This window comes from Chiloscyllium punctatum, chromosome 3, assembly GCF_047496795.1.
Source record: "Chiloscyllium punctatum isolate Juve2018m chromosome 3, sChiPun1.3, whole genome shotgun sequence".
Classification (NCBI taxonomy): domain Eukaryota; kingdom Metazoa; phylum Chordata; class Chondrichthyes; order Orectolobiformes; family Hemiscylliidae; genus Chiloscyllium; species Chiloscyllium punctatum.
In genome coordinates, this window is record NC_092741.1 from 55,790,401 (window position 1) to 55,814,929 (window position 24,529).

The window sequence follows — 24,529 nt, forward strand, 5'->3', positions numbered from 1 at the left end:
AGTTCAACTCCCCCTCCCTCTCAGCCGAGGACATGCAGGTCCTGAGCCTCCTCCACCGCCGCTCCCTCACGACCTGATGCCTGGAGGAAAAGCACCTCATCTTCTGCATCGGAACACTTCAACCCCAGGGCATCAATGTGGACTTCACCAGTTTCCTCTTCTCCCCTCCCCCCACCTTACCTCAGTTCCAACCTTCCAGCTCAGCACTGTCCTCATGACCTGTCCTACACGCCAATCTCCCTTCCCACCTAACCACTCCACCCTCTTCTCTGACCTATCACCCTTATCCCCACCCCCATCCACCTATTGTACTCTTTGCTACCTTCCCCCACTCTCCCCACTGACCTATCACCTTCATCCTCACCCCCGTTCACTTATTGTACTCTTTGTTACCTTCTCCCCACCTCACCCTCCTCCCGTTTATTTCTCCACCCTGGACACTCCCTGCCTCCATTCCTGATGAAGGGCTTTTTCCTGAAATGTCGATTTTCCTGCTCCTCGGATGCTGCCTGACCTGCTGTGCTTTTCCAGCACCACTCTAATCATGGGCCTGAGGGATTCAGGTTTACATAGAATAATTATTCCTGGAAGGCCAGCCTTTTTTTCTCTGTTTGCTATTTGTCACTAAAATTTAAAGATAACTAAAAACAGAAATAATTATCTCTCAAGTTAATTTATCAGGTTCATGAAGAGCAGAAGTCAAATGCAATTTAATCATTAATCACTTCAGTGCAGAAAGGGAACACAAAGGAAACACCTGGAGAGTTGCCCTCACATACCAGCTGGTACATGTTGGCACAAAGCATCGATAGCTTTAGCACAAGTAACTTACCTTTGGCTGGAGGGAATAATCAGCTTGGAGAATTAAACTCATTGCACATTAGCTGGAATTTTATGAATTAACCCTGTTAGCACTTATCTTTATCAGCCAGCATATTAGAAATTCAATTCAATTTCTCTGCCAGCTGCGCCTTAATTGGCAAAAGTCTTGCCTCCAAATTTTTTTTCTGTACAATCTACCCACCTCATAAATGATCATCTTCACAACATTCCTGATGAAGGGCTTTTGCCCGAAACGTCGATTTTACTGCTCCTTGGGTGCTGCCTGAACTGCTGTGCTCTTCCAGCACCACTAATCCAGAATCTGGTTTCCAGCATCTGCAGTCATTGTTTTTACCTTCACAACATTTATATCAATTTTCAGCACCTTACTTTCCACTTGGGAACTCTGCAACCTTCTGGACTTTATATTGAGTTCAACAATTGTAGGGTTTCAGGCCATGTCGTTCTCCCAATCCCCACGCACCAGGCTTTGTCATCATATGGGCTGCTACAAAACACAACCCATTGTCAGCGATTAATAGCACCCATTAGTAATTATTCATTCATCTAGACTGACCTTTAACCAGTCCTTTGTCTGTCCACCAGCTTTGTTTCTCTCTTTGGGTTCTATCTCCATCTATTGTTTCCTCTCCCCCTTCCTTCCTTTTCCAGGCTACCATCAGTTCTGAGGAAGGGTTGCCTGGTCCAGAAATGTTAACCCTGATTTCTCCCCTCAGATGCTGCCAGATGTGCTGAGCTTTTCCAGCAATTCCTGTTTTTATTTATGACCATTGCAAGGTTCAAATACATCAGTATAGACATGAATTGTTTTTGTGTGAGGGGGTGTCATCCCCCTCTGTTGGAAGTCTGACTCCAGTAAGGGAGAGAATGGAGAGAAAAAGAGAGGACACTGGAATTGTAACATATTGTGAGAAACATTTAGAATGGGGGTGGGACATGGGTTGATTTGATGATAGGAAGATTAGAGAAAGAAAGATGAGTGTCAATGCTACTTGATACTACTTTAGACCATAAAAAATTAGGCTCGGATTTGAGTCTAGCAATCTCGGCTGACACCTCCGTGCAGTACTGAGGGAATGCTGCCACAGAGGCCCTGTCTGCTTTATTAGGAGAACAGCGCTGTCTTTTTGAAGTAGAGCAGTGTCCTGGCCAATATTTATCCTTCGATCGAAAAAAAACAGTTATCTTTGTCATTATCACATTGCTGTTTATGACAGTTAGCTGCATGCTAATTATTTACTGCATTTCCTACGTTGGAGCAGTGTCTATACTTCAAACGCAGTTTGTTGACTGTTGAGCAGCTTGCAACAATTGGTGGTTATAAGTAGTGTTGTAGAAATGTAAGCCTTTCTTGTTAACCATATGGGCAAACTTTCCAGTTTCTCCATGATTTGCTCTGCCAAAGCCATTACTGGGAAACTTTGGCAAGAATAACTTCTTTAAAGTATAGCATTTGAATGTGACTTCCTTGGGCTCTGGACCCATTTGGGTTGATTCCTCTTTACTAGGTGTGGCCTTGTTCTGCAACCAAAGAATAAAGTGTGAAGTTTGAATTATCTGAAAAACATACAGTGATAGGCAAGTGCCAGGCTGTAGCTCAGAGCAGCAGTGTTCACACAAACAACAAAGACAGATGGCTGTTTTTAATTTATTTTTATTGCTGGTGGCTCAATATGAATGGAGGGCATGAAGGTTTTGGTATTTTTGGGGGCTGAGTCTGAAGTCAAACGTTCTTGTGAGTCTGTTGCAGAGGCATTTGCTTTTCACTATAATTGATTGTTTGATTCATTGTTGTACCGAGATACAGTGAAAAGTATTATTTTATGTGCTTATACAGCCAGATCGTACCATACAAAGTACATCAGGGTAGCAGAACAGAGTGCAGAATACAATGTTACAACTGCAGAGAGAGAGGGAGAGATCAACATTAATATTTGAGAGATCCATTCAAACGTCAGATAACAGTGGGGAGGAAGCTGCTCTTGAATCTATTCATGCATGTATTCAAACTTTTATGTCTTCTGCCCAACAGAAGAGAGTGAAAGAGGGGGACGCAGGCTAGGAGAGGTCTTTGATTGTGTTTGTTGCTTTCCCGAGGCAGCAGCAAGTATAGAGGGGATCAGTGGATGGAAGGCTGGTTTTTGTAATGGACTGGGCTATATGCACAACTCTCTGCAGTTTCCTACAGTCTTGGGGAGAGCAGTTGCCTTGCCACGCTGTGATGCATCCAGTTAGGATGCTTTCTACGGCCCATCTACAAAAATTGCTAAGTGTTCTTTTTCATATTCCCAATTTCCTTAGCCTCCTGAAGAAGTAGAGATGTTGTTGTGCTTTCGAGATTATTATGTTGAATAGTTCCACAGTTGCCTCAGGTAGTAACTGGAGACACCCCCAATTAAGGGAACGTGGTAGGTCAGCATCAATTTAATCAACTACAGTTTAGTGACTTCTGTGAAAAACGTTTCTCTAATCTTTATGTGCGAGTAAAATCAAAAACATCCAGAGATTCTAATGGGTTTATCAAAACATGAATATATTTAGAGAATGTTTACAAATTTTCTGTCAAAATAGACAGAATTCTTTTAACAAGGAATTATGTCGTTAAAACACAACAGCTGGAGGAAATCACCTTGTTTGTTCATCAGAGACATTGAGCCTTATTCATAATATTCCATCTCATTGCATGTTGACAATATGCTTCATGTACGATGAGTCAAAATGGCAAAACTTATTTCTGTTGTATTTCCTTTAATTTACTGATTAAATGCAGTTGCACTAAGGCACCACATGTGGAGAGGAGTTTGACATAATGCTGGCACGCTTTATATTCCCTCAGGCAGTGCAAAGTTTAAGTGTCAACATTTTAGTAAAGGCGTTTGAGATTTGGAGAGTGGGCTCAGATAAGTAGATATTAAGTTGTACTGAGAATTTGGAATTATAACACCTGCATAAAACAACAGTCCTGGAATACATTCTGGTTTCATTACCAAAACAAGATTTGTCAAGTCAGGCTACAAAGGGCCATCTGGTGTAGTAATGTATAGCAAAAACCAACATTATTTCTTACTCTTGTATTTTTGTTTATGTGACAACAAAAATGTTTATGTGACAAAGGCTGAATTTTATATCTTCTTGGATAAGACCAAGTTGCTTTGTGTGTTTAGGAGGGTTTCTTGTACCAAGGTCTGACAATTCCCCTTGCCATATATGACTGAACTCACATTATTAACTACCTACGTCTTCCTGATGGTATCCCCTCCCTGTTCAATTCCAGCTTCATCTCATCTGTTTCCAAAACAGCTCACCACTCAGCAGATATCCACCGTAACATTGGCATCGATTGTACCCGTGCCATCAGTAAAAGGCTGCTGTGCACTGGACAAGCACTGGCATTCTGAAGCTGTTCTGCTTGGTCGAGGACGTTTTGTCAAGGGGTCTGAGAAGGGAAAAATGGCACCGCAGTTCTCCAACAGTGACTTGGCCAAAGGAAGTGATGCCAAGGAGACCCATCCTCTTCCCAAAGAACAGACGAAGGATGCCAGGGAAGAACCTTGGCAACCTAGGCTGAAGTCGCCACCAAATCAGTACCAACTTAACATTGAGGAGGACTCTCAACTGTGCCAGAAAATGGTTAATGACCTTTTCCATTGTGCCATGGTGTGCCAAATTCCTCTCTGCTACCTCACATTCACTTTATCTCCACCCACCTCTCAGCAAGTCTCAGGCTCTGCCAGTCTCACTATTGCCTGCAACATTTTCTCTCACCACCACAACCGCTCTGCCTGTCTCACTATCTTCACTCTCATCACAGCAAAAGGCAGCCCATAGCAGAGCTGAGAGAACCAGAATGGGTGGATGGGTGTCTGTCATTCACATCCTCGCTCCATATGAGGACAGGTTCCTGGCTCTCACAGGAGGAGACTGCGACCACTCCTTCAGGAATGCCAATATCTCCACGTGCCATCAACCAAGCAAACAACACACTTCATTCAACTGCAACTGATAATGTGAACTACACTAACCTCACTGTCACCCCTAATTGGTCATGATGCCTTTTCTCTCATGCCTTGCAGTGAAACTGTCAGCTCTCCCCAAAGCCACCTCCTCAAGTTCTGAGGAAGGGAGGACTGAGGCCTCAGAGGAAGCATCAGCAAAGTTGCTTCCTCCACCACCTCAGATACTGACACCTCAGGGGGAATAGTAGGTTTCGAGAATCTGGGAGCACAATCTGGTGAATACTTCACTGTGACAGCTCTGCAATTGGCTGAGGAACAAATGCTAAGGCTGCTAACACTCAGAGGACCACCGAAGACCAGGTACCTACTCAGCCCCAGAAAGGAGAGGAGCCAGTAGTGTCATCTATTAGGGTCTATGTCCATATACACAGGGAAGAACAGGAGCAGCAGGGATGTAGTAGGCAATGGTCCTTATTACCCAGAAGCTGCAGAAGTGCAGAGAGTTATGTGACCATCTGGCTGCCTCCATGGACAAGATGGCACACTCAGAGTTTGCTGGAGAGACGAACATGCATGGATTACTTTGGCCTCGCCATTAATCCTCAGCACTGAAGGACTGAAGACATGGTGACAGGGGAACAGAGAAAATGGAGTGCACAATTTGAGCCACAAGGAGAGAAGGTGGTGCCAGGAGGTACCCAACCAGAGCAGGAATCATACATGGGGCCCTCACATGTCTCTACTCAGGATATCTCTGAGGTGACTTGGCCCTGCACCACCTCCCATGCCTTCCACCCTTCCCCCCCACCACGTCACCCACCACTACCAACGATCATTGGAAGTTCGTGCCAAGGACGGTCAACTTTCCTCTTGCAAAAACACCCCTGACATGTCTGGCCCGTCTAAGCACAAGTGTCCCCAGGGTCACCCAGCAAAACCTCCAAGAGCAAAGGGCTCCAGTGCTGCTCAGTCTCTCTACACCCCAGGTGTGGAACCTGGCATACACGAGGATGTACTGGAAGGGAGAGGAAGAAGATCATTCAGGGCACTTTGGTCTTATGGGTGACACTGGATTATAATTGGCTTTTCATTTTCACATGAAGGGCATGGAATTACCTCATATCTGGTTATTAGTGTCTTTGTGTCTTGAGGGGGTGGGTGAGAGGTGGGAATGAGTCAGGTTGGTCACTGAATAGGGGCATCGCACTCTTTGTCATGTGTGCCATAATATTCTTTTCTTTTAAATTCCCTGTGATCAGCAGGTCCTGCAGCCCCTCTCTCACAGGTGAATCACTCTGAGAGTGGTCACAGCCATTTTCTCCCCAACTGTGCACTTTTGATTTCCAGCCACTCTGCCAATGGCTTCCAGCTTCAGCCTCAATGTGCTATTGAGCCCCCTAATATCCATGTTCTCTTTCCTTGTAGACCTTCTCTTACATTCCATAATCTTTGCAGCTCCCCCATACCCTGTGTGTGTGCTGGAATCTGCCCACCTTCCTCCCTCAGTTCTGACCATCTGAGGTGACCATGCCACGTGTGGTTTTTAGCTATCACTGCCTTGAGGGCCGAGTGTTCCTGCCTGTTGACAAAATCCCCACTCCACGCCATCCAGATGGCATCCCCTCCCCACCCCGCAGGTACTGGTGCCCTCCCGTCACAATTGTCACCCACTTTCCTCCTCCATTATGCAGATCCCAGTCCCGAAGACCAACTTGCTGAGTTCTTGTTTCTGCACCAACAGCCTCCTGTGACCACCAGCTCCCAAACGCCCCCCGCCTCCCCCCACCCACTCTTCAACCTCCTTTAACCCTGCTTTCAAATACAGAGGACTGACCTGTAGATTGAGTGACTCACCGGACCAGCTGAGACCCCTGACTGTGGATGTGCAGGTTCCTGAGCATGTTATCCCTAGACCTGGGCTGGCAGCTGTGGAGTCACAGGACAGAGTGTGACCCACTCAGAGGCACAGACCCCCCCCCGCCCCCCCACCCCCCGCCCAATTGAGAACACCCCGAATGGATGCCTGACTGTGATCAATCTCCGGAACTCATATCGGAGGCTTCTCCTGACCTCTTGAGCTGTGCCCTCTCACTGGCAGGTGCCTCCATTGACTTTGGCGAGCATTACTCCCCTGAGACGTTGGGACATCACTGCCTGCTTACTGCACACACAGTGTATTTGCTGCCTAACTGAGCAGCAACTAGCTTTGAAGAGATGCTTTCACATTCGGCAGATGTGAGATTGGCAATGTCAGCAGCATCAAAAAGCAGGATGTATGCCCCATAGACTGAGAACTGCTGAGTAGCAAGACGAGCTGCTTGGTTGTGTGATGGCACTAACTGGCACACCAAGGCAGTAACTGGAACATGAGAGTATGCAGCTCAGTGCTATGTCAGCAAGTGCTCAGAATACAAGCAAGCCAGCCTGAGATGCAGCCTGCTCCTATCTGTGAGCTGGGTCTCTGTCCAAGCATGTAAAGAGTCCTCGCTGCTGCCTTAATATTAGTTGCTGATGCACGCTCTGTTTCCGAAACAGCCAGCCAGTGTATTCGAGAAATGCCATGATGGTTGTGAGGGATTGGTAGATGCCAAATGCCAATGTCCATGGGAGGGGGAATATTTGACTGATGCCCATGGAGTGGGCCCTGAGCCACAGTTTTGTCATACACAACGTGGAAGTTGTTTGAAGCAAGAAGCAAGCTGAAATCACCAGGTACCTACACTGATTGCTCTGTCAGGTTGTCTCAATGTTTAGCTTGTTTGAGGGTTTGGTTAGATACCAAGCTGAATGTTAGTGAGGTAAGCTGTGCCATCAGCAACATTTAATAAGCAATAATCCCCATTATTTGGAACCTTACTGCTGCCTGACAAAAAACTAACTCTACCGTTAAAACGGCGGTGCTCGGACCCAACGTAGTGCACCAGTTGGAGGATGCTCAGGTGTGCGGTGGGATCCCGTCTGCGCTTACCCCTGCCCGGATGGAATTTCACATTGGCCCCAAGGTCCCATACTTCCCCTGGGAACCCGTGCCCCACAACCTGAGCCACCTCCGGAATTTTAACTTTGTCCCTTTTTAAGGATGTGAAAAGGTGGGCCCTGTATCGACTGCTGCTTCACACCGTCCACCTCTTCTCCCTCACCAACCGTCCGGACACTCCTTGGCGTGTCCATTTTCCACCGGGCGGTGGGGATCCCCAGTGGAGGTCTCTCTGCATGGGAGTCCTCCCCCTTTCTCTCAGGGATCTGGGGTGGAGGGTGCTGCACGCAGCGGTCCCCTGCAACCGCAGATTGCGGTGGTTCACGGACTCCCAGCCCAACTGCTTGTTCTGTGGCGCTGTGGAGTCCGTGGACCATGTATATATTGGGTGTGGGCATTTGCACTTCCTGTTTGATTTTCTCAAAAACCTCCTTCTCTGCTTTTGGCTGCACTTCAGTCCCACGCTCCTGATCTTCGGGCACCCGGTACGGAGGGGGGAGGGCAGGTCTGAAGACCTCCTCGTGGGTCTGCTCCTGGGTCTGGCCAAACTGGCCATAATCAAGTCCAGGCAGCGGGCCGTGGAAGGGGTCGTTAGGGCCAACTGCCTGCCCCTCTTCCACGGTTACGTTAGAGCCCGGATGTCTCTGGAAAAGGAGCACGCGGTATCCACCGACAGCCTGGAGTTGTTCAGGGAGAGGTGGGCGCTGCAGAGAGTGGAGTACAATATTTCCCCCTCCAACTCTATTTTGATTTAATCCCTGCCCTCCCCTTCACTGTTTAAATATGCAGCATTGTCCTTTGATGTGAAGGGCACTGCTTGTCACTGGTCACTCGGATGTTGCCTTTCTTCCTGGTGGTGAAAATTTGAATAAAGATTTGTGCACCTTGAGTCTTTCACTGTGTCTCACACCTGCACACACACAGCATGGGAGCTGGGGGGAAAAATAAGCACTACCACAGGAAAAATAAATAAATAAATAAATCAACAGGAGTGTCAGGGGTTCTGTTCACTCTGAGAGCTTGAGGGGAAAAAAACTAACTCTACCGTTTGTGAAAAGCATTAAAAAAAGCAGCAAGATGTTGACATATCAAGTTAGGCCTCACTAGATTTCTTGTCTGAGTCTGTCACATAGCTTGCCATTTCCCATGTTATTCAAGCCCTTGTAAGACTCATTCAAGAAAAATACTGGTAATGTGTGCAAACAATCTAGAACATGCAATTGACAATGGAAATTGCCAACAAACCAGAATGAGTAACATATAATGTCTTTGCACACATGCACAAATTATGGATATAAGTATATATTCCAAGAGTTCAAGCCACAAAGTGTTAACTTTTCAGCAAAGTCTAATGATAGTGAGCTAGAGGTATACTTATCAGAGATGGGAAGAAGGGCCTCCTCTGTTGCCTGTTTGAAAACTAGGCTAAAAAAACAAAATCCAGAAGCAACAATTCTGACAAAGAGTCACTGAACTCAAAATGTTAACTCTGTTTCTCTCACCACAGATGCTGAGAGACTTACTGAGTTTCTCTAGCACTTTCTGCTTTGTTTCAAGTTTCCTGAACACAGCCATATTGGAAACAAGTGCCACATCCATCACTCCCATTTTGGATAAGCAGTGCACTGTGTCAACTAAATAAGAGAGATCACTCACAAACTCTCAGGACTGCCTTGTTCTAACATATATCTCCCTCCATCATCATTTATCCTCACTATGTGACATTTATCCCATTGAAGGCTATCATGTTTACCCATGTTAACTTTATCTTCTCATGCAGAACCTACAAATAAATATGGAAAAAAGATGAAAGTAGTGCCTTTCATGACATCATGACATAGCAAAGCCATTCACAGTCAATGAAGGATTGGAAGTCACTGATGTGACGTCAGAAACATAACAGTCCATTTGGCAACAGCACACTCTGAAAAATCACAATGATCAGATATATTGATTAAAAGATGACCAAGGACCAAGGCACTGAGGACAATTGTGGAATCATTCACATCAAACTGAGAGAACATACCTCACTTTATCATGAAATCATGTGGCATTTCTGACAGTCTGTCAATACTGAACTGTATACTAAATTATATACTTTAGATTCTGGAATGGGATGCCATTGCTCCCCAAACCTTGAATTCCTCACTATCAAATGGCGCCCCTTCTATCTACCATGGGAATTTACCACTGTTACACTAACTGCTATGTGCATACTGGCACAAGGAAAGGTTGAGGAAGCTCTGGATGTGCTGTACTCCACCACTAACACCCTGGAGTAGGTACACCCCGAGGCCCTGTTTATTGTAACTGGCGACTTCAATCAAGCCAATCTAAGGAAGGTGCTGCCCAAGTACCACCAGAACATTACCTGTCCCACTAGGGGCCCAAACATTTTAGACCACTGCTACATCACTTTGAAGGATGCCTACCACTCCATCCCCTGCCCTCATTTCAGGAACTCTGACTATAATGCCATGTTTCTTCTCCCAGCTTACAGGCAAAAGCTCAAGCAGGAGACCCCCTTGCAGTCCAATGCTAGTCTGAGGAGGCAGAGGATCAAGTCCAGTACTGATTGGAATCAGTTGATTGGGCCATGTTCAAACAGTCCACAGGTACCTTGGACGAGTACACCACCACCGTCACAGACTTTATCAGCAAGTGTGTGGAGGACTGCATCCCTAGGAAGTCAATCTGTGTGTTCCCCAACAGGAAACCCTGAATGAATCAGGACATACAGAACCTGCTTAAAATGAGGTGTGAGGTCTTCAGATCAGGAGACTCACTCAAATATAAGGAATCCATGTATGACCTTCGCAGAGCCATTAAGACAGCCAAGGACCGATACCGATCCAAACTAGAGACCCAGACAGAGACCCAGACAGAGACTATGGTAAGGACTAAATGACATCACAGATTCTAAAAAGAGACAGTGCAAAATAGCAGACGATGACATATCCCTTCCAGATTGTCTCAACGCCTTCTATGCTCACTTTGAGTAGAATTTCGGTGGAGAGGTAACACCTATTCTGAGAAGTCCTAACGAACCTATCCCAACAGTCACTGCACCAGAGGTCATATCAGTTTTCCTTCGTATGAATCCAAGGAAAGCGATGGGACCAGACGGAGTACCAGGCCGTGCACTCAGAGTATGTGTAGAGCAACTGGCAGAGGTCTTCTCGGACATCTTCGCCCTCTCCCTGCAGCAGGCCACTGTCCCTGCCTGTTTCAAAAGGGCCAACATCATCCCTGTGCCTAAGAAGGCTCATGCAGCATGTCTCAATGACCGCCCAGTGGCTCTAACTTCGGTGCTCATGAAGTGCTTTGAAATGCTGGTCATGACATTAATCAACTCCAGCCTCCCCACTACTCTTGACCCACTCCAATTTGCCTATCGGACCAACAGATCCACGTAAGATGCCATATCACTTGTCCTTCACTCCTCCCTAGAACATCTTGACACCTAGAACAGCTACACAAGAATCCTACTCATTGACTACAGTTCAGCCTTCAACACTATTATTCCCTCGAGACTGATTACTAAACTTTGTGATCTCGGATTACGCCCCACCCTCTGCAAATGGATCCTCAATTTCCTGCCCCACAAGCCACAATCAGTGAAGATTGGGGATAATATTTCATTGTCACTAACACTCAACACTGGAGCCCACCAGGGGTGTGTACTCAGTCCTCTACTTCCCCCACTGTATACCCATGACTGTGTTGCCAAATACCAGACTAATGTCATTTACAAGTTCGCTGATGATGCTACCATAGTCGGTTGAATCTTAGATGGCGACAAAACAGACTACAGATGGGAGGAGGGAGACCTGGAAAAATGGTGCACTGAGAACAACCTAGTTCTCAATGCCGGCAAAACCAAGGAACTCATTATTGACTTTCGGCAGGTTACCCAACAACGTCTCTTCTTCCTCAGGCAGCTGAGGAAATTTAGCATGACAGTGAATATCCTTGCCAACTTTTATAGGTGCGCCATTCTGTCTGGATGTATCACTACCTGGTAATGGCAACTGTACCATTCAAGATCAGAAACGGTTACAGAGAGTGGTGAACTCAGCCTGGACAATCACAAAGGCCAACCTCCCATCTACCAGGCCTGCTGTTATGGAATGGCCGCCAGCATTCTCAAAGATCCACCCCACCCTGGCAATGTTTTTCTACAACCTCCACCATTGGGGAGAAGGTACAAAAGCCTGAACACACACACCAGCTGGTTTCGTAACAGTTTCTACCCTACTGTTGTTAGAGTACTGAATGGACTCACAAACTCTTAACATTCGCCTGTACCTGTGTTTTTTGCCGCTGTTTACCTATTATTTAGTTATCTATGCTACTTAACTCTGTGATCTGCCTGTATTGCTCGCAAGACAAAACTTTTCACTGGGCCTCAGTACACGTGACAATAAACTCAATTCAATTCAATTCAATGTACAAATTGCTGATGCAGACATGAGAGTGTGATCACCTTTTTACACATCCTAATTTGTTGGCAGTTTCCATTATCAACTGCACGTTCTACATTTCTACACTGCCAGTACTTTTCCTTAAAGACAAGACAACCTATTGTGCCAGTGAAGGTTAGTTAGAATAAGCATTTTTTTTACTGCAAGGATTTACATTCAGGAGTATGTTAATAGTTTTACCAATACTGTATATCTGGAAACACAAAGCTGTGGGATCAAGCCCCCGTCCAGGTCTTAATTCAATATTGCATATGCCATCTCATTGACAAGAGCTCTAAAGGCCCAGTTCCCTACTTCGGTGGATGTAAACAATCCATAGCTTTATTCAGCAAAAGGCGACTGTGTGTGGGAGTTTGAACGTTCTCCCTGTGTCTGCGTGGGTTTCCTCTGTCAGCTCCGGTTTCCTCCCACAGTCCAAAAATGTGCAGGTTAGGTGAATTGGGCATGCTAAATTACCCATAGTGTCCAGGAATGTGTGGATTAGGTAGATTAGTCAGGGTTAAACGTAGAGTAATAGGGTAGGGGAATGGGTCTGGGTGTTTTGCTCTTCAGAGGTTCAGTGTGGACTTGTTGGGCTAAATGGCCTGTTTCCACACTGTAGAGATTCTATGATTCTATGACTCTAGAGTTGACCAGCCAACACTAGCCCCTCTGAGCAGAATGTATCTTAGCAGCCTCCTCACTGGGGGAGTTGCAGCCTATGAAATGGAAAAGTAGGAGCTCGTTGCAGGTTCAGGATAATGTGGTTGCTACAAGATTGAATGTAACTATTTTCAAAAAGCTTCATGTTAGTCAATCTCCAGTAGTCAAAGACAATTGTTGGGCAGTTAGTTCTGTCATTTTGCAGGCTCATTACCAAAAATATAAAAAGTACGCAGGGCATTCATGGGGAAGGCAAATGGAAAGTTGGTCTTTGTTTCAAATGGAATGGAACATAAAATGAAGGAGGTTTTGTTAAAACTATGCATGGAACTAGTCAGACCACAGCTAGAAAATTGTGAATAGCTTTAGTCCCCTTATCGAACGAAAGACATACTGGCATTGGAGGCAGTCCAGAGAAGGTTCACTAGGCTTCACCAGATGGGGAGGGCCTGTCTATCGAGGAGAGGTTGAGTCAATAGTACCTGTACTCGTTAGAATTTCAAAGAATGAGATGCAACCTTATTGAAACATCCAATGTTCTTAGAGGACTTGACAGGGTAGATGTGGAGAGGTTGTTTCCCCTTATGGGTCAGTCTGGAACTAGTGAATATAATCTTACAATAAATATCACACACTTAACACAGAAATGAGCAGGGATTTCTTCTCTCAGAGGGTAGTGAATCTGTGGAATTCCTTCCCGCAGATAGTGGTTGAGATTGGGTAATTAAGACTATTCAAGGCTCAGGTTGACAAATTTATCATCTGTAAGGGAAACAATAGTTAAGGGGAAAAGACAGAAAGTAGTGTAGAGGATTATCAGATTAGCCATGATCTCAGGGAATGGTGGAGCAGACTCAATGGGCTAATTGGTCTACTTCTGCTCCTATCTCCTATGGTCTATAACCTATGGGACATTGGGACTCACCAATAAGGTATGAGTGTGAAAATAATCCAGTTAAAAAGTTAGAAAGTTAAAAATTTGTAGTTATAACTAGTTAACAGTATTGTGATGATTGTGTATTGTGATCGTGTATTATGAAGAACGTATTGTAGTGATCCAAGCACAATACCTTGAAATCTAGTTGAACATTGAAACATCATGAACTGCCAATATGTAGAGGTACATTCTAGTTGTAGGTTCTACTGTTGGGTGACCAACAGTAAGTACTATTGTCAAGGAAAATACACTTCATGCATCTTTAAGCATTTTTTGGACAGATAGATTTCTACTTAGGTTCCAAATTTTTGAGACAGAAAATCTTCCTCTCATATGCTTAGATTTGTTTCATATTAAGTGAATAATTGGTAGCAATTATTTTATTCCAATTGAAAACATATTCATGAGTACTGCAAGTATGCACATTATACAGTTCTATAAAAAGTGGAAATACCCACGGTCGATTGTTCGATTCATACAACCAGATAGATTGCATCTTTAGCCCTGATTTTGTGGCTTACCTGTTAATTTAATAAAGTGAGGAAAATTGCTATGAGGAGACAACTTATTTGGACTACAATAAAAAAATTAAATATTGTAATAAGGGAAATTTCAAGTCTGAAACTCCACTCAAACTGACCTCAGAATAAGTTCAAAAACTATATATGATTCAGTTTTTTGATATCAATTCTAATTCACAGAATATTCTACTGCAGACAAACCATCCATAAAACACAAAAGAAAACTGAATTGCTTTCAATATCTGCGGCAGTAACATTCCAGCTGCATCCCGTTAAAGCTTTTTAGTGGTAAATGAGCTTTTGGAACACAACCACTAGGCAAATGCAAAGAAACAAATCATAAGCAAATCATGACATATTGTGGTAAATGAAATCATCCGTCAGAACACTGGAGTAATTATGCAGATTGATCATTTTAAGAACAGGAAATGAACTGCTGTGAGAAGATATTGGATGTTATTTCCCTTGGAGGTAGAAAAATGATATATAAAATGTGAACAAGGTGGATGGTTATCTCTTTGGGAAAACAAGCTTCATTTGCTTTAAAAGCTATTTTTATTGAATTGGTTTGGACCTGTGATAACACACCTCAGTGGTAAGTAGAACTTGAACCTCAGGCCTTCTACCTCAGAGGCAGGTGGTAGACTATATATTGGGACTGAAGTAATCTGCAATGCTTTATTAATACATATTTGCAATAATATTCAATTGGAGGAGGTGGAGTCATGGTACTGTCACTGGATTCAGGTACAGGCTAATGTTATGGGGACATGGGCTCACATCTTTGCCACAAAAGATGGTAAACTTTGAATTCCATCAACTAATCATAATCTAATGATAACCATGAATTGATTTTTGTAAAATAAAAATCTGAATCACAAATGCTTTTCATGGAAGGAAAACTTCTATCCCTTCCTACATATGATTCCAGATTTACAATGTAGTTGACTCTTAAATATCTTCTGAAATGGCCTAGAAACCCACTCTGTTGTATCCTGTCATGATACAGTCTGATAAGAGGAATGAAATTGATTTGATCAGACATGAAAAAGCAAACACAGCCCTGTCTCAGTGTCAACCCTGTAAAGTGGTCTTTACTGAAACTGGGTGGGTGAGGGCTGCACAACACTGGGAGAGCTTCACCACAGTCCAGTCAAGCAGCAGCATCCTAACAGGAGCATACCTGACAGACACTGTCTCAGACACTTTCATCACCAACTCTAACCTACAGTAGGAGTGATACTCCAGAGGTGTGGAACCATGGTATTTAGAAGGGAGTTGCTCTGGGGAATCCTCGCCATTCACTCTGGACCCCATGAAGTCTCATAGCATCAAATCATAGGAAACATCCTGCTGATTATTATAAACTGCAACCCCTAATCCCACTCTGTTGTGAATCAACTCTGCTCCATTTTGAATACCATTCAGAAGACATGCTGAGGATGGCAAGGACAGGAAATGTACCCTGCATTTCAGCACTATTGACTGAACTGGCCGAATCAGAATAGACATAGCTGCAAGACTATGTCTGCAGCATGGGGAGAAGTGACCTACAAGAGGGGACAATATGCTTTACGTTAAACTCACCAGTATACCAATCACAGATGCATTGTCCATGACAATATTGGCAGGAATGACAACATGAGTACTTGTGGAAGTGAAGTCCTACCTTCACACTAAGGATGCACTCTGTTGTTTTAGAGTCATGGAGATGTACAGCATGGAAACAGACCCTTAGGTCCAACCAGTCCATACCAACCAGATATCCCAACCCCAATCTAGTCCCACCTGCCAGCACCAGGCCCACATCCCTTCAAACCCATCCTACTCATATATCCATCCAAATGCCTTTTAATTGATGCAATTGTACTAGCCTCCATCATTCCATATATGTACCATCCTCTGCATGAAAAGGTTGCCCCTTAGGTCTCTTTTATATCTTTCCCCTTTCACCCTAAACCTATACCCTCAACTTCTGGACTCACCCACCCTGGGGAAAAGACTTTGTCTATTTATCCTATCCATGTCCCACATAATTTTGTAAACCTCTATAAAGTCACCACTCAGCCTCCAACGCTCCAAGAAAAACAGCCCCAGCCTGTTCAGCCTCTCCCTATAGCTCAAATCCTCCAACCCTGGCAACATCCTTGTAAATCTTTTCTGAACCCTTTCAAGTTTCACAACATCTTTCCAAAAGGAAGGAGACCAGAATTGCATGCAATTTGTGTGCCATTAACACTGGCAACATCTGATGAAAGGCTTTTGCCCGAAAGGTCAATTTTACTGCTCCTCGGATGCTAACTGAACTCTGTGCTTTTCCAGCACCACTCTAAGCTAGACTCTGGTTTCCAGCATCTGCAGTCATTGTTTTTACCCTGTGCCATTAACACCGTCCTAAGTGAGGCAGATTTCAAGAATATCTGGTAATGAGATGCTATAAGCCATTGACACAGGCAGAATTTGTTACCACAAGTCAGATTCATATTATAGAAGTGACCAGAGAGAATCTAACTATCACCTCTTAATACTTAGTGGGATTACCATTACTGAATTCCCCACTTATCAACACCCAGATTTATGGGCAGCACAGTGACACAGTGGTTAGCACTGCTGCCTCACAGTGCCAGAGACCCGGGTTCAATTCCCGCCTCAGGCGACTGATTGTGTGGAGTTTGCACGTTCTCCCCGTGTCTGCATGGGTTTCCTCCCACAGTCCAAAGATGTGCAGGTCAGGTGAATTGGCCATGCTAAATTGCCCGTAGTGTTAGGTAAGGGGTGTATGTGTGGGTTGTGCTTCGGCGGGGTGGTGTGGACTTGTTGGGCTGAAGGGCCTGTTTCCACACTGTAAGTAATCTAATCTAATCTCCATTAACGAGAAACTGAACTAGACCAGTGATCTCAATACTGTGCCTACAAGAGCAGGTCAGAGGCTGAGAATTTTGTGGGACTAACTCACATCCTGACTCCCCAAATTTTGTCTGCCATCTATAAAGCACCAGTCAGGAGTATGAGGGACGACAGTATTCCCCACTTGACTGGATGAGTGCAACACCAACAGCACTCAAGAAGCTTGACAAAACTTGATTAATACTTCAGCTAACATCTTTAAAATTTACTTCCTCCATGAGTCATGCACAGTGGCTACAATCTACAATATAGACAGCAAACAGGCTTCTGAAACTGCTCCTTTGCCCAGCCTCATCATCTAGAAGGACAAGGGCAGCAGATACATAGGAACATTACTATCTGCAAGTTCCCCTCCAAGCCATTCACCATCCTGCCTTGGAAACACATCACCACTTCTCCTATATTACTGGATCAAAGTCCTCGACCCTCTGTCTAATAGCATTGTCGATGCACTCGCACCACATGGACTACAACAGTTGAAGAAGACAGCTCACTTCCACCCTCTCAGGGGTAACTCGAAATGGACAATAAATGCTGACCTAGCCAGTGGCACTCACATCTTCTGAATGAACTTTAAAAACCAGTGTCAGGGATCCCTTTGCTTTCAATCAGATCCAAGTCTCTTTAAGTTAGAACATTATATTTTACTATGCAGTAACTAATTATAATTTATAAAGGGCACAAGGACTCAAATGATTTTCATTTTTAAATTTAAGAATAGCCCAGCCCCATGGTCAACTAACATTATTCCCTTTCTATTCATGGACCAATTGTACTTGCTAACGGTCAAACCCCACAATTTACAGTTCTCATTCTCATCCTCATTCTAAGCCCAGCACCAATCTGTGCTGTTCCCTGACTCAATTTAAGCACAGCCTCCAAACTGCTCCATTCTGCAGATCCAGATCTGAGGTTGGTTTGAATGCAGATCCGGCCAAATACTGGAATTCAGTTTGAGATGATGATGTGAAAAACACAATCCACTGCCTGCACAGCAATGCTCAAAACATGGCCCTTAATCACAGCAATAGTCACAGAATCACAGAATTGTTGTGGTGGAGAGGGAGGCTGTGCCTGTCGCTTTCTGAGCATTTTAGCTTAGTCCCAATCTCCTGGCTTTTCCCGTAAACCTGCACATTAATTAGATTTAAGCAATCATCCAATGCCCTTTTGAATGCCTCAATTGAACCTGCCCTGACCACAATAGCAGGCAGTGTATTCCATAGTTTAACTACTTGCTAGGAGAAAGTGAGGACTGCCGATACTGGAGATCAGAGTCAAGAGTGTGGTGTTGGAAAACCACAGCAGGTCAGGCAGCATCCGAGGAGCAGGAGAATCGATGTTTCAAGCATAGGCCCTTCATCAGGAATAACTACTTGCTGTGCGAAAAGCTTTTTTCCCACTTCGCATTTGCTTCTGTAAAATGTTTCAGAAGCGTGCCCTCTGGTACACAATCCATTTATGAGTGGCAACAGTTTCCATAAGACCATAAGACATAGGAGTGGAAGTAAGGCCATTCGGCCCATCGAGTCCACTCCGCCATTCAATCATGGCTGATGCGCATTTCAGCTCCACTTGCCAGCGTTCTCCCCGTAGCCCTTAATTCCTCTAGACAACAAGAACCTATCAATCTCGGCCTTGAAGACATTTAGCGTCCCGGCTTCCACTGCACTCCGTGGCAATGAATTCCACAGGCCCACCACTCTCTGGCTGAAGAAATGTCTCCGCATTTCCGTTCTCTCTATCCATTCTGTCCAGCATCCTAATAAGTTTGCAAACATCTGTTAGATCTCCTCTTAGCCTTCTCCTCTCCAAAGAAAACAGTCTATTCTCATAATTGAGTTGTATTAACCTTGGAACCATTCTTGTAAACACCTTGGCACTCCTTCCAATGCAATCAGATTCTTACAGTGAATTGGCAGCCTGTTTATATCTCCCTCCTTATAGGTTCCAGTTGAGAAATTATCTCTTAATTTGCTATTATCCATTGTTGAATAAAGTTCTGATAACTTTATTATAGGAGGACAAATGAGTGAACAAGCATTCACAAGAAGATTGAAACATTTGGTTTTATGGGGTTCAATTCCCTGCTTACAAAAATTGGAAAAAGCCTTCATAGCTTTCGCAAGTGTGCAATTGGGAGGGGAGGGGGAGCAGCTCCAAGTCGTGGTCCACTAGGCACCAACGGCATAGGTAGGAAGAGAGATGGGGATTTAAGACAGAAATTCAGGGAGCTAGGGTGGAAACTTAGAGCAACGACAAACAGAGTTGTTATCTCTGGTTTGTTGCTGTGCCACATGCTAGCGAGGTGAGGAATAGGGAGAGAGAGGAGTTGAACATGTAGCTACAGGGATGGTGCAGGAGGGAGGGTTTTGGATTCGTGAATAATTGGGGGTCTTTCCGAGGAGCAGGAGAATCGATGTTTCAAGCATAGGCCCTTCATCAGGAATAACTACTTGGTGGGACCTCTACAAACGGGATGGTCTTCACCTGAATCAGAGGGATACCAATATCTTGAGGGAGAAATTTGTTAGTGCTCTTCTGGTGGCTTTTAACTAATTCAACAGGGGAATGGAACATAAATTGTACTTAGGGGAATAGAGGAGGTTGAGAGTAGGGATGTCTGAAATAAGTTTTTAGGGTCACAAGAGGGCTCCAGCAATCAGGATGTTGGTTTGAAGTGTGTCTATTTCAATGTCAGGAGCATCTGGAATAAGGTGGGTGAACTTGCAGCATGGTTGGTACCTGGGATTTCGATGTTGTGGCCATTTCAGAGACATTCCTGTAGAGCAGGAACAGGAATGGTTGTTGCAGCTTCCGGGATTTAGATGTTTCAGTAAGAACAGAGAAGATGGTGAGGGTGTGGCATTGTTAGTCAAGGACAGTATTATGGTTGCAGAAAGGATGTTTGAAGACTTGTCAACTGAATAGTACGGGCTGAGGTTCGAAACAGGAAAGGAGAGGGTACCCCGTTGGGAGTTTTCTATAAGTCTCCGAATAGTTCCAGAGATTTAGAGGAAAGGATAGCAAAGATGATACTTGATAGGAAGGAGAGTGACACAGTAGTTGTTATAGGGGACTTTAACTTCCCAAATATTCACTGGGAATACTATAGTTCAAGTACTTTAGATGAATCAGTTTTTGTCCATTGTGTACAGCATGGTTTCCTGACACAGTATGTAGACTGGCCAACAAGGGGCGAAGTCACATTAGGTTTGGTACTGGGTAATGAACCTGGCCAGGTGTTAAAGTTGGAGGTAGGTGAGCACTTTGGTGATAGTGATCATAATTCAGTTATGTTTACTTTAGTGATGGAAAGGGATAGATATACTCCGGAAGGCAAGAGCTACAGCTGGGGGAAAGGCAATTACGATGCGATTAGACAAGATTTAGGATGCATAGGATGGGGAAGAAAACAATTGTGTGTCCTTGACAAGTATGTACCTGTCAGGCAGGGAAGAAGTTGTTAAGCGCAGGAGCCGTGGTTTACTAAGTACATTGAATCTCTTGTCAAGAGGAAGAAGAAGGTTTATGTTAGGATGAGATGTAAAGGCTCTGTTACGGCAATTGAGAATTGCAAGATAGCCAGGAAAGACCTAAAGAGAGAGCTAAGATGAGCAAGGAGTGGACATGAGAAGTTGTTGGCGGATAAGATCAGGGAAAACCTTAAAGCTTTCTATAGTTACATAAGGGATGAAAGAATGACTAGAGTAAGATTAGGGCCAATCAAGGACAGTAGTGGGAGGTTGTGCATGGAGTCAGTGGAGATAAAGGAAGTGCTAAATGCATATTTTTCATAAGTATTCACACTGGAAAAAGACAAAGTTGTTGAGAAGAATACAAAGAAACAGGCTACTAGACTAGATGGGATTGAGGTTCACAAGGAGGAGGTGTTAGAAATTCTAGAAAGTGTGAAAATAGATAAATCTCCTGGGCCAGATGGAATTTATCTTCGGACTCTCTGGGAAGCCAGGAACAAGTTGCTGAGCCATTGGCTTTGATCTTTATGTCGTCATTGTCTACAGAAATAGTGCCAGAACACTGGAAGATAGCAAATGTTGTCCCCTTGATCAAAACGGGAGTAGAGACAACCCTGGTAATTATGAACCAGTGAGCTTTACTTCACTTGTGGGCAAAGTGTTGGAAAAGGTTATAAGAGATAGGAATAAGTTGATTAGGGATAGTCAGCATGGTTTTGTGAAGGGTAGGTTGTGCCTCACAAACCTTATTGAGTTCTTTGAGAAGGTGGATGAGGGTGAAGCAGTTGATGTGGTGTATTTGGATTTCAGTAAGGCATTTGAAAAGGTTCCCGATGGTAGGCTACTGTACAAAGTGGAATGGGATTGAAGGCGATTTAGCGGTTTGGATCAGAAATTGGCTAGTTGAATAGTTGAGGGTAGTGGTTGATGAGAAATTTTCATCCTGGAGTTCAGTTACTAGTAGTGTACTAAAAGCATCTGTTTTGGGTCCACTGCTGTTTGTCATTTTTATAAACGATGTGGAGGAGGGCATAGAGGGATGTGCTAGTAAATTTGCTGTTAAGAAGGCATATGGTGTTTTAGCTTTTATTAGTAGGGGGATTGATTTTTGGAACCATGAGGTCATGCTGCAGCTGTACAAAACTCTGGTGCAGCCACATTTGGGGTATTGCATGAAGTTCTGGTCACCATATTATAGGAAGGATGTGGAAGCTTTGGAAAGGGTTCAGAGGAGATTTACTAAGATATTGCCTGGTATGGAGGGAAAGTCTTACAAGGAAAGGTTGAGGGACTTGAGGTTGTTTTCATACGAGCAAAGAAAGTTGAGAGGTCACTTTATTGAGACATACAAGATAATCAGAGGGTTATATTGGGTGGACAGTGAAAACCCCTTTCCTAGGATGGTGCTGGATGGCACAAGGGGCATAGCTTCAAACTGAGGGGTGCTAAATATAGGACAGATGTCAGAGCTAGTTTCTTTACTCAGAGAGTAACAGGGGCTTGGAATGCACTGCCTGCAACAGTTGTAGATTTGCCATCTTTATGGCCATTTAAATGGTCATTGGATAGGCATATGGACGAGAATGGAAAAGTGTAGGTTAGATGGGCTTCAGATTGGTTTCACAGTTCGGCGCAACATCAAGGGCTGAAGAGCCTGTACTCCACTGTAATGATCTATGTTCTATGTTCTACGTTCAATCCACTGGGTGTCAAGAAGAAGGGGGAAAACATCTTTCAACATAATATGTCTCGTCGGAGAGATCCAATATCCCATCACTAAAAATGAATGATACAACAGCTAAGATGGGCCTCAACAGGGGTCTTAAACAAGGTTTGTATGTGACTTAAAACAATATTTTTGTCTCCAGAAAGAAAGCTACTTCTCTTTATCCGAAAGATTTTGTGGAAGATGCATTTGTTCTTTCAAAACGAGAAGCTAGTCCTTACCTACTGGACATGCATGCTTAATGCGTGCGTGTAAAAAGCTATTTTCCATGCACAATATAATTTATTAAAAATAAGCTGGATAGAAATAACATCATTTGTTTCACAACTGGATCCTATCTCTATGTAAAATGTAAAACCCAAATAATAAACTAAACTGTGCCAGAAGAAAAGCTGTGATGCATTATCGTCGACAGTTTTAAAGCACCCACTGTAGTATATCTCATCAGGACATAACTGTTGCCAAAACAAATGATGGAAAAGAACATTTAAAAAAATTGCTACAGAACTCTTACTTAACCTTTCATCTCCCACACACTAGTTATAATGTGGAGAACAGCAAAACACAGGCTCCCATGAAAACCTATTGATCTTAGCCAGAAAGTAGTTCAGCCAACCAGACAAGGTAAATCCTAAGTGAAGCATGAATCAGGCTTCTTACCTCAGTCTCTCTTTCTTGCTGGAAGGTTCATCCAGATATGGAATTAGGACAGAATGACCCACGCATGTCAAATAGTTTGACAACAGCACAGTCAAGACTCAGACCACAGTGATTAGCGCCAGTTGTATTGTACTTCATGAATAAGTCAGTCCATTTAAAAGGTGAATTTAGGAAGAAAATAATAAATTTGCCATTGATTCAGATTTTGATAGAAAGGTTAAACTTTTTATTGCTCATGGTTTGCCTTGATGTTTCTTCATTCTAAGTCTCTGGAGGTACAAGCTGCTAATGGCATAGAAGGCAATGGGGCATCGGGGACCTGGGAAGACAATGAAATGTATGTATTTAATCAATGCATGAACACAAATAATGCATTGAGAAAGAGACAGGAACGAGGCAAAGGGAAATCGGGTGAACTAATTTCAAATCAAGTACAGGAAGAACAGCAGAGAGAATGAAAGATTTTATTGAGAGAGACAAAAAAAGTTTAAAATATAAAGGATTAAATTTTATCCGTCTCAAGCCATAATTTGCTACCTGACTGAATGAAACTCCATAATTTAAATGGCTCCATTTCCAGATTAACAAGTCTAAGTGGTATTGCAGATGCAAATTTCATAGAAAAGAATCATAGAGTCATAGGGTTATACGGCATGGAAACAGACTCTTTGGCCCAACTTGTCCATGTCAACCAGATATCCTAAATTAATCTGGACTCATTTGTCAGCATTTAGCCCGTATCCCTCTAAACCTTTCCTATTAATTTAACCATTCAGATCCCTTTTAAATGTTGTAATCAGTCCAGCCTCCATACATCTGCACAGTGATTAGCACTGTTGCCTTGCAGCACCAGGGACCTGGGTGTGGTTCCAGCTTTGGGCCACTGTCTGTGTAGAGTTTATACATACTTACTATGTCTATGTGGGTTTCCTCCGGGTACTCCAGTTTCTTCCCACAGTCCAAAGATGTGCAATTCAGGTGAATCGGCCATGCTAAATTGCCCATAGTGATAGGTGTATGAGTGGGGGAATAGGTCTGGGTGGGTTACTCTTTGGAGGGTTGGTGTGGACTTGTTGGGCTGAAGGGCCTGTTTCCACACTGTAGGGAATCTAATCTAATCATCCTCTGGCAGCTCATTCTATACATGCTCCACATTCTGAGTGAAAACGTTGCCCTGAGGTTTCTTTTAAATCTTTCTCCTTTCACCTTAAACCTATGCCCTCTAGTTTTGGACTCCCTAACCCTGGGGAAAAGACCTTGTCTATTTACTCTATCTATGCCCTTCATGATTTTATAAACCTCTATACGGACAACCTCAACCTTCGACACTCCAGGGAAAACAGTCCCATCCTATACAGCCTTATGGTGCAGATGTATACGTAGTTAAATAATATCCA

At 43.9% G+C, this 24,529-nt stretch overlaps 1 long non-coding RNA gene across 1 annotated transcript in view; it reads right to left on the reverse strand.

Moving 5' to 3' along the window:
* Positions 1–23,375: 23,375 nt before the first annotated feature.
* LOC140454637 (uncharacterized) overlaps positions 23,376–24,529 on the reverse strand; it is a 162,185-nt gene continuing 161,031 nt past the window's right edge. The window contains exon 3 of the long non-coding RNA XR_011952732.1: positions 23,376–23,451. This is a non-coding gene — a long non-coding RNA (uncharacterized lncRNA). The remainder of the gene's footprint in view (positions 23,452–24,529) is intronic.